Raw genomic sequence first — 11675 nt, 5'->3', positions numbered from 1 at the left:
AACCCATATGGCGATGTTTATACTGGATTATCTTATGTTGCACACATATCCTATGAGGGGCCTATTTAGACATTGTTATCTTTATGTATTATTTGTATATTACATGTAACATTACTCTGACATCTTCATCATAATTTTTTTATTAGATAATATTTTTGATCTTCCTTTGATGCAACATCAACATAAACTAACATTTTACAATGGATTACATAACTTTAAAAAAATGATAAATAAGAAAACCTAGACACTACCAGATAATTCTGGATGTTTGATCATCTTAATTATGTCGTCGACAAACCTTGAAATCTTAGCATATAACTTGATCAGACCCTTTGTTAACCTATAGCGAAATGATGTCCACATATCCTTCACATCTTCACCGTTCTTCAACTCAATAAGGTTGTATTTCTCCCTTTCGTCAGTATCAATCCAATATTCATGAAACTCGATCTTTCGCACCTTTCTGTTTTTGGTATCGGGCAACAATTTATTCAACTTGGACGTCAAGGCGGTGAGAGATGTGGTGTCATCCAGAAGCCGAAACTCTATGGGAGGTTGTTGTTGATCTACACTTCTTCCTTAATCAAAAATTGAGAAAGATGCATTTTGAGATGTTTTTATCAAACAACAACTGACCTCATATTTATACAACTTTTCATTTATTCTGGACCACACAAAACTATCGGTGCAATCACAGTCGTCCAAAACTGTTGGCAAAATCCTGAGCGTTTAAAATTTCAAATAAATAACACTACCAGAAATTTCACTTTGGTTGAAATTTCCGGTATAAAATGGTAATTTTAGAATTTCCCATATTATTTTTAAATGCACAGAAATTTCATAAATTCCGGTATATCAGAAATTTAAAATACACTACCGGAAATTTAGTTTGTACTGGAAATTCTAATTTGCCTATAGAAAATTTTGCACGGAAATTTCATTCAATTTTTTGTTAGGGGCAGTTTTGGAATTTTGAAACTATGGGGGATGGTGTTAGGTATAACTGGGGGTGGCAAGTTAAATTCTACAACTCAACCCACTCTTAATGACATGATCCAATATATCAGACATGTATACAATCCCTCAATCATGAACCACATAGGAATAAAATGTTTTCCTAACACCTACCAAGAGACCGATGAAATACACAATCTATCAAATATGAGCTGTAAATGTTAGCAATTTATTTTTAGGATCTTGATATCATGATTTTCACACTATTCTAATTTCTATGAAAGAACAGTAAAAAGGTACATGGATCTATGACGCTGATTCTTGTCCGATTCTCGATCTTGTTTACAATTGTTCTCTTCTCTCTTCCTTCTTCCTTATGTGTATCTTTGATGATGAAGATACTTTTGTATATTTGTGAAAAAAATGAGAAGGAATGAAAAAGTGTTGTTGTTTTTCTAAAGGTCCCTATTTATAGCCATCTTACTCCAACAATCACATTTCATTCCAAGAGTCATGTCCCAACATCCATGAAGAGAGACAAGAGGGATTCAAATTTTGAATTTCAAAAAAAAAAACCCATTGACTTAATTATCCATCAGCCCAAATAATCATCACATTAGGGTATCCTTCATTTAAGCCAAACTTTTAATTACACGAGTCATAATTCTTGGATTAATAAATTAATCCAATAGTCTCCCACTTGACTCATGTGGAAACTTGATGTTTCAATCTTATACCATAATTATGTACCATTCATTAAAAGCACCAAGTCATTATCTTTAATGAATTGAAATGATCAGATCATGGCGGTCACAAATTATTCATCAGCTTCATTCCTTCCATGTATCACAAATCAATCCAAATCAAATAACTTTAAGCGCTACAATAATGTGTCTTTCATGTCTTTATAAAGAGACCATTGTCATCACATATTAATAGTAATATATAATATGAATAACAAAACTCAGTAGAAACATAACCTTAATTGAATTCACAAGTGTCATATAATATGAACATTAAAATATACATGTATATATACCAATCATATTATAATCTTAACAAGGACTTTTACATAATGTCCATCCTTTTTACATGGCCAACAAATGTCTTGGACGGTAAACCTTTAGTTAACGAATCCGCTATCATTAAATTTGTACCAATATGTTAAAATGACACTTTTTGTTTTTGCACGTAATCTTTCACTGATAAGTACTTCGATTCCACATGTTTAGCACCTTTGAAATATTTACCATTCTTAGAGAAGAAGATAACTGCAAAATTATCACAATAAATCTGTAGCAGCCTAATTATACTGTCGACAATACCAAGCCCTAAGATGAAGTTCTAAATCACAATGATTGAATTGTGGCCTCAAAGCATGCCATAAATTCTTCCTCCATAGTAGAGGTAGCAATGATAGACTGCTTTCCACTCTTCCATAATATTGCTCCTCCAGCCAGAAGAAAAACATACCCAAATGTGGATTTTCTTGAGTCCACACATCCTGCAAAGTCTGAACCTGAGTAGGCAACTACTTCAAGTTAATATTATATTCTATAAGTGAGCATGTAATCTTTGGTGCCTTGTAAGTACCTAAGAACTTTCTTTGCATCTTTCCAATGATCCATTCTCGGATTACTTTGATGTCGACCCAACATACCAACGACAAAATTGATATCCGATCGAGTGCATGTTTGGGCATACATCAAGCTCCCAACCACTGATGCATAGGGGATAAAATTAATTTCTTTTTGTTCTAATTCATTTTTGGGACATTGCATTTGACTAAACTTGTCCCCTTTCTGAATGAGAACTATCCTAGCAGAGCATTTATCCATTTTAAATCTATCTAATATTTTATTTATATAGCCTTTATGAGAAAATCCCAACAGTCCTTGTGATCCATTACATAATACTTATATTCCTATCACATATGATGTCTCACCCATATCCTTCATTTCAAATTTATTAGAGAGAAACGTCTTTACATCAAAGCCACACATATGAAGCTCTAAGTCATTATGAGCCACCAAATCCAAAACAATTCTCAACGAGTCCTTCTTCGAAACAAGAGAGACGGTTTCTTTGTAGTAAACACCATCCTTTTGAGTGAAACCTTTGGCGACAAGTCTAGCTTTATATCCTTCAATATTGCCTTTCGAGTCTCGTTTGGTCTTAAAGACCCATTTACAACCAACATGTTTTGAACCTTTAGGTAACTCAACTAGATCCCATACATTATTGTTATCCATTGATTTTAACTCTTTTTTCATAACATTGATCCAATTTTTAGAATTGTCACTTTCATGGCTTGTGTGAATGAGACTAGATCCTCATCAATGCTCAAGTCACATTCATGTTCAAGTGAATAAATAACACAATATTTTGAAATATCTGGTCTTCTTTGACTTTCAGACCTTCTTAATGCTATCTCTTATGTTTATTCACTCACTTCTTCCTGCTCATTTGTGTCTTGTACATTGTCAACTAGTTCATCAACTATATGTTCATTTTGTGGGTTTTGAATATTAATTTGTTGTCTATGTATGTCGTATGAAGGTACCATAACCAGAGGGATAACAACCTGAGAAGAATCTGTAGGCAAATAAGATTCTTCACGGGTCTCCATAATACCCACTTTATATGATTTCTCACTCCCACTGAACTGACAATTTTCAATAAACCAGACATTACCAAACTCAATTATTCTCGTACTATGATTAGGACAATAAAATCTATACCTTTTTTGATTTTTCAGGATACCCAATGAAAAAATCATTAATGGTTCTTTCATCAAGCTTCTTTTCATGTGGATTATACGCCCTTACTTCAGCTTGGAGTTCCCAAATATGAAGATGTCTTAAACTAGGTTTCCTTCCTGTCTATAGCTCATAAGGAGTCTTAGGAGTTGCCTTACTAGGAATCCTATTAAGCAAATATGCAACGGTCCTTAATGCATAAGTCCACAATGATAATTGTACATTATTATAATTTAACATAACCTAACCATATTCATGAGAGTACGATTTCGCCTCCTAGTCACACCATTTTATTGTGGTGTGCCAGGCATATTATGCATATATACTACGACTTTTGAGAAACTTTGCAAATGGACCTGGATATTTTCCTTTCTCATAATATTCATCACCTCTATCAGACCTCACTATCTTTATTTTCCTATCCAATTGCCTTTCCACCTGATCAATTAATACTTTTAACATGTCCATTGATTGAGGTTTTTCATGCAATAAATACAAGTAACAATAACGTGAGAAGTCATCAATAAAAGTGATAAAATACTTTTCTCCTCCCCAAGAAGGAATATTGAAGGGACCAAAAATATCAGTGTGTATCAATTTAAGGAGTTCACTGCTTCTTGTAGACAAACTCTTAGATGTTTGGTGGGTGTGTTTTCCTTTAATGCAATCCAAACATATATTCTAGTCACCAAAATCCAATTGAGGTGATATTTCACCTTTCATTAACCTCATTACTCTTTCTTTGGATATGTGACCTAATCTTTGATACCCCAAATTAGTATAACTCTCATTATTTATACTTCGCTTACTACCAACATTATGTTATATATTAAACAGAGATTCTTTAAAATTAACATCAAGATTAAAACGATATAAACCATCAACTAAAATACCATAACTATAATAGTATGAATCTTTAAATAAAGAAAACACATTGTTCTCAATTCTAAAATTAAAATTCAATCCATCCAACTTTGCAATAGAAATTAAATTCCTAGCACATCCAAGTACATGAAAACAACTTTTCAGATCTATATGATAACCATTATCCAAGACCAATCTATACTTCCCAATTCCCTCTATTCGTGCCTTCATTTTGTTTCTCATATAAAGAAACTTTTCACTTCCTTTTATGGTTTGTATCTAAAGGAATCTCTACATAATATGTGACACATGAGTAGTCACACCCGAATCAAGCCACCAAGTATTATTTGATACTTCAATAAGATTTGATTAAAAATTTATGGAAACATAAAACATACATTCCTTTGCGAACCACATCTTCCTTTTAGGACAATCCTTTTTGAAGTGTTTGTTCTCCTTGCAGAAATACCACTTTTTCTCCTTTTGGGATCCGCCCTCATTAACCTTAAAATGAGCTTTGCCCTTTTTCTTATCCTTCTTGTCGGGCTTGACCTTACTGCAACTGGCTCCATCATGAGTTGTGAGATGAATAGAATGATCTTTAATTTTCTTTAGCCTCCCTTCTTCTTGAACCAACATGACCTTAATTTTTTTGAAAGTTCTATTTTTCTTTGATAGTGTTGCAATTCATCTGAAACTGTCCAAACTCAAGAGAAAGTGAGTTAATGATAAATTGTACAAGAAAAGATTCATTCACATCCATACCTAAGGACTTCAACTTTGTGAAGGAGAATTGCCATCCAAGGCGCAGCGGAATTTAAAAATTTCTCCATTTATTGATCCTTACGAATGGGCATGATCAGTGATAGAATCATTACCTCTTGTGGCGATTCAAACCTTTGGTGCAGATCTCTTGTAAAGATCAAAACCTTGGATACAAATCCACGGAGCAATCACGAATGTTGAACGATGACAACGTCTCTACTCAGTCCATACGAACGGATTCCTTTAATCGCAGTGCTAGCTGTTATGAATGAAGGCTTTGAGTGAGAGAAAGAGAGATACGAAATTACAACTCTTCAGTTGTGTTGTATTCCCATACAATGCTTTTGCACAAGAGTTCTATTTATAGAACCACTTGTGTGGGCTTCAAGCCAAAAAGCCCACTTAAGTGTATTTTGGCCCATATCTCATAATATGCCAAAATCACTTAAGTATTTGGTACCTTACCATACTTCGTATTCTACTTAAGTACACCGTACCTTACGATGTTCCTTAGTTACTCTATCTCTCATCAATCCGTCCTTTGTGCGTGACCCTATAGGTTTTCGCGGCGTTGACAATTATATTAAATCACGTATTTAACATAATAAACAGTGAGCGGTATCTAGCAACACATCACTGCTACCCAAGACACGAAAATGTCATGTGATCTGACAAAACCTCCTGTGATAATAATTATGTGTATAATTACCCCTTTGCCCTTATGTCTATATTGAACACAAGGTATAGACCGTGTCACCCTTGTCCAGTTCAATATTGGGCCCATTGACATTTATCCTGTTACGCAGGATGGGCAAATTCCATCTAGGACACTCATGTTCCTCAGCATGCTTTGTGGAGTACCCATCAACTATCTTTATTGTTATCCAGTTACGGACAATGTTGGATCAGCAATAACGCACTCAACTCTACATCTAGGATCCATAGTGGTTTCAGGTCGAAGAGTGGTATACACCATTATCACCATGAGAATAACTTATGACACTTTGCATAACTTTCTATATAGTATTCTCATAGCGGGTCAATCCGGTATAAATATTACTCCTAATATTCATACCTATGTTTAAGACTTGATAACTCTTTATCCATGATCCATGAGATGTGATCATCAGTCTACAAACATAATAGTCTTAATGCTTTAATGTTATCCCACTTCACACTAAAGCTCGACTACGGATACTTTAAGAATAGTGTCCTTATGTTTAATGTGCTCTCATGATTAAGTCACACTTAATACATTAAACGGGCTATCTATTCCAGGGACTTTATTAATCAACCATAATAAAGAAAAAGCCTTTTTATTAATTAATAAATAATTCGATACAAGTACCAAAAGTATTGGCCTCTAGGGCTTACACCAACAATCTCCCAGTAGCACTAAAGCCAATCAGGCATTCCCCTAATGCCCATTGATCTAGTATGGCCATCATGCTTCTGCTGCGCAAGAGGCTTTGTTAGTGGGTCAGCAATATTGTCAAGTGTAGGTACTTTACATATTTTCACATCTCCTCTATCTATTATCTCTCGAATGAGATGATAACGCCTAAGTATGTGTTTGGATTGTTGGTGAGATCTAGGCTCCTTAGCTTGTGCGATAGCACCATTGTTATCAAAATAGAGACCAATGGGATCCACAACGCTAGGGACTATGCCAAGTTCACTAATGAACTTCCTGATCCAAACAGCTTTCTTTGCTGCACTTGAGGCAGCAATATACTCGACCTCGGTTGTAGAATCAGCAACTGTATCTTGCTTTGAACTTTTCCAGCTCACAGCTCCACCGTTCAAGCAAAACACATAACCAGATTGTGATCTAAAGTCATCCTTATCTGTCTGGAAGCTAGCATCGGTGTAACCAATTACAGCCAACTCTTCCTGACCTCCATATATCAAGAATGATTCCTTAGTCCTTCTTAAGTACTTAAGGATATTCTTAACAGCTACCCAATGGGCATCACCAGGATCAGATTGGTACCTACTCGTTGCACTTAAAGCATACGAGACATCTGGTCGAGTACATAACATGGCATACATGATAGATCCTATTGCAGATGCATATGAAATCTTATTCATGCGTTCCCTTTCTTCCTTAGTTGAAGGGGATTGTGTTTTTGATAGACACAGGCCATGTCACATAGGTATGAATCCTTTCTTGGAATCATGCATATTAAAGCGTCTCAGCACTTTGTCTATGTATGTACTCTGACTTAGGCCAAGCAGTTTTTGTGATCTATCTCTATAGATTCTGATTCCTAATATATAGGTTGCTTCACCTAGGTCCTTCATAGAAAAGCATTTCCCCAACCAAGTCTTTACTTGTTGCAGGGTAAGGACATCGTTTCCAATGAGTAATGTGTCATCTACATATAACACCAGGAACACGATCATGCTTCCACTAACCTTCTTGTAGACACAAGGCTCATCTTCGTTCTTGATGAATCCATATTGTTTTACCGTTTCATCAAAACGAAGATTCCAGCTTCTGGAAGCTTGCTTCAATCCATAGATTGATCTTTGTAGCTTACATATCTTATGGGCTTCTTCTGGTATGTTAAATCCTTCAGGCTATGTCATGTACACATCCTCAAGAAGATTCCCATTAAGGAAAGCAGTTTTGACATCCATCTGCCATATTTCATAATCATGATATGCAGCGATAGCAAGTAAAATCTGAACAGATTTAAGCATTGCAACTGGTGAAAAGGTTTCATCATAGTCAACCCCATGAATTTGTTTATATCCTTTTGCAACCAGTCTTGCCTTATAGGTATGTACCTTACCATCCATGTCAGTCTTCATTTTGAAGACCCACTTGCATCCTATAGGATTAACTCCTACAGAAGGCTCTACCAAGGTCCAAACTTGGTTTGTGTACATGGAATCTATTTCAAATTTCATGGCTTCTAGCCACTTCTCAGACTCGGGACCAGTTATGGCCTCTTGGTAGGTCACAGGCTCATCTTGATCCATGAGTAATACATCACCTTGATCTGTTATGAGATATCCATATCTCTCAGGTAGGTGACGTATCCTGCCTGACCTACGCTGGTCTTGTTCTACTTGAGCAGGTTGCTCTTCCACAACCATTTGTGTTTCCTGCTCTAATTCCTCCATAGGTGTATCGATGCTTTGTGATTCTTGAATTTCTTCAAGCTCTACTTTCCTCCCACTGGTTCCTTTGGAAATAAAATCTCTTTCTAGGAAAACTCCAGTTCGAGCGACAAACACTTTGCCCTCAGAAGGATTGTAGAAGTAATATCCTCTTGTTTCTTTAGGATACCCCACAAATAAGCATTTGTCAGATTTGGGCTCAAGCTTAGTTGAAATTTGTCGTTTCACATAAACTTCGCAACCCCAAATCTTCATGTAAGACATATGTGGTCTCTTACCACTCCATATCTCATATGGTGTCTTATCAACCTTTTGGGATGGAACACGGTTAAGTGTGTAAGCTGCTGTCAATAGCGCATGTCCCCAAAAGGAGTTTGGAAGATCGGCGTGACTCATCATGGATCGGACCATGTCCAACAGGGTTCGATTTCTTCTCTCAAACACACCATTCCATTGGGGTGTTCCAGGAGGAGTGAGTTGTGATAGGATCCCACACTCTTTAATATTCTTACCTAGTTGGTTTTTGTACTTCATTCTTGAATTCCTTGAACTTTTCAAAGGACTCTGATTTGTGTTTCATTAAATACACATAACCATATCTACTGAAATCATCAGTGAATGTGATGAAGTACTGAAAACCTCCTCTGGCTGGTATGTTCAGTGGTCCACATACATCAGTATGTATGAGGGCCAAAAGATCATTAGCTCTTTCACCTTTTCCTGTGAATGGAGACTTTGTCATCTTTCCAATTAAACAAGATCTGCATGTCTCATATGATTCATAATCAAAAGAGTCCAAGAGTCCATCTTTATGGAGTTTTGAAATGCGTTTCTCATTTATGTGGCCTAATCGACAATGCCAGAGGTAAGTTGGATTTAACTCATTAGGTTTCATCCTTTTAGTATTAATGTTATAGACTGACATCTCAAGATCAAGGACATATAATCCATTTTTCATTTGCGCAGTAGCATAGAATATATCATTTAAATAAATTGAACAACAATTGTTCTTTATTATGAACGAAAAACCAAACTTGTCCAAACAAGAAACGGAAATAATATTTCTGCTAATTGCAGGTACATAATAACAGTTCTCTAACTGAATTATTAAACCACTAGGTAAAGTTAATACATAAGTTCTTATGGCTAAGGCAACAACCTTTGCTCCATTACCCACTCGTAGGTCGACTTCACCTTTTTCCAATTTTCTACTCCTTTTCAGTCTCTGCATATTTGTACAAATGTGAGAACCGCATCCAGTATCTAATACCCATGATGCAGAAGTAGATAAAATAACAAAAATACCTGAAGTTGAAGTCTCTACTCCATTCTTCTTATCTTCCAGGTACTTTGGGCAGTTCCTCTTCCAGTGTCCGGTCTTACCGCAATGGAAGCAGGTGCCTTCTTTTGCTATGCCTCCACTAGGCTTTAAAGCAGTAACGGTGGGTTTGGGTTTGGCAACTTCCTTGCCTTTCCCTTTATCACCCTGCTTAGTGGGCCTTTTATTCTGTCTCTTTCCATTTCCGATCATCAGAATGGACTTCCCTTTTGACTTCAGATTCTGCTCGGCGCAGTTCTTAACATGGCGAGCAGTTCAGGAAGCGATTTGTCCATATCATTCATATTGAAATTTAGGACAAATTGACTGAACTCATCTGGCAACGATTGCAAGACCAAATCAGTCGCAAGTTCCTTTTCGAGGGGAAAACCCAATCTCTCAAGGTTTTCCACATACCCAATCATTTTGAGTACATGGGGACCTACAGGGGCTCCCTCGGCTAACTTGCCTTGAAAAAGGGCTTTTGAAACTTCAAACCTCTCATGCCTTGCTTGCTCTTGATAGAGCAACTTCAGGTGTTCGATCATATCGAACGCTGACATGTTCTCATGTTGCTTTTGCAATTCTGAGTTCATGGTAGCTAGCATGAGACAAGCAGTTTCATTGGCATCATCGACATGCTTCTTATAAGCATCTCTTTCTGCCTTAGGTGCAGAACTAGGAGGTTCCTCTTCAGGAACAGGTGTCTCCAAGACATACAACTTTTTTATCATGTTTGAGGATAATCCTCAGGTTTCGGTGCCAATCCAGAAAATTTGTCCCAAACAATTTTTCCTTATTAAGGATTGATCGCAAAATGTTGTTAGAGGTGTTTGCTGTCATGGTAATCCACATAAGGATTAATGAAAATATAAGTATCATTGACATATTTAATTAGGCCTTTAATTAAATATGCTCCCACTATTTTACTCAAAACAAATGACCCTCATCACTTGATTCGAAAAATCCCGTTGGAAGATTTTCTAGTGGGTCGAGATCCATATTTCACTTCGTTCTAAGTCCGCGTAGGCGGATTACACAAAACTAGATTATTTAGGGAGGAACTCCTTCCAATTGTATCTCATACAACTCTCGAAAATTTCAGTTGGGTGAATAACTCCTTATTCCAATCCATCATATGGATCATTCCCAACTCTTGCTTCTAAACATTTATAATCTTATTATAATTTGTTTATTTAAGTTTGACCCATTGTTTTAACAGTTGGATATTACAATTATCCCATCGCACCTTACTAATATAGAACATGCACCTCGCGTAGGCGAAACCTACATTATCCATTACTAGTCTTGATGAGTGTTAAAACTTGGAAAGCATAAACTTAATATTTAATTTGAGGGAATTGCAATTTTTCTGATCTCACCGGCTTGTTTATCATATAAACCGTCTCTCACATGCATCAACATACATTCACATGCATCAACATACATAATGAAACGGTTATGGCCCCTAGCGCAATTATTCTCCCAAGTCAATGAGAGAACCTAAGCTAACCTACAACGATCTAAGCTTCTCCAAGCAAGATCTTCAAGGTTGTCCTCCTTTGGCACTGACTTCTTTGCTTTCTTCATATCATTACATTACATAAAAGAAACTCGTTTTACATACGAGGGAGTGAGATGAGAAAAGAAGTTACATTTGGGAGATTAAGAGAGAGGCACGACACGCAGGTCGTATTTTAAAACCCAAAACAAAATAAAGGAAGACTAAGGCCATAACCGATCACCACAAGACAATAATAAACACTTTATTATTATTATTAATTCCTTTAATTAATTAAAATTAAATCTCGACGACCGACCACCACATTTTAATGAACAATTCATTTAAAATCAATGTCGCTTTTCGCATCAACACTTGATACTTT

Source organism: Lathyrus oleraceus, chromosome 7, assembly GCF_024323335.1.
Source record: "Lathyrus oleraceus cultivar Zhongwan6 chromosome 7, CAAS_Psat_ZW6_1.0, whole genome shotgun sequence".
NCBI lineage: Eukaryota > Viridiplantae > Streptophyta > Magnoliopsida > Fabales > Fabaceae > Lathyrus > Lathyrus oleraceus.
This window is presented reverse-complemented; position numbering follows the sequence as displayed.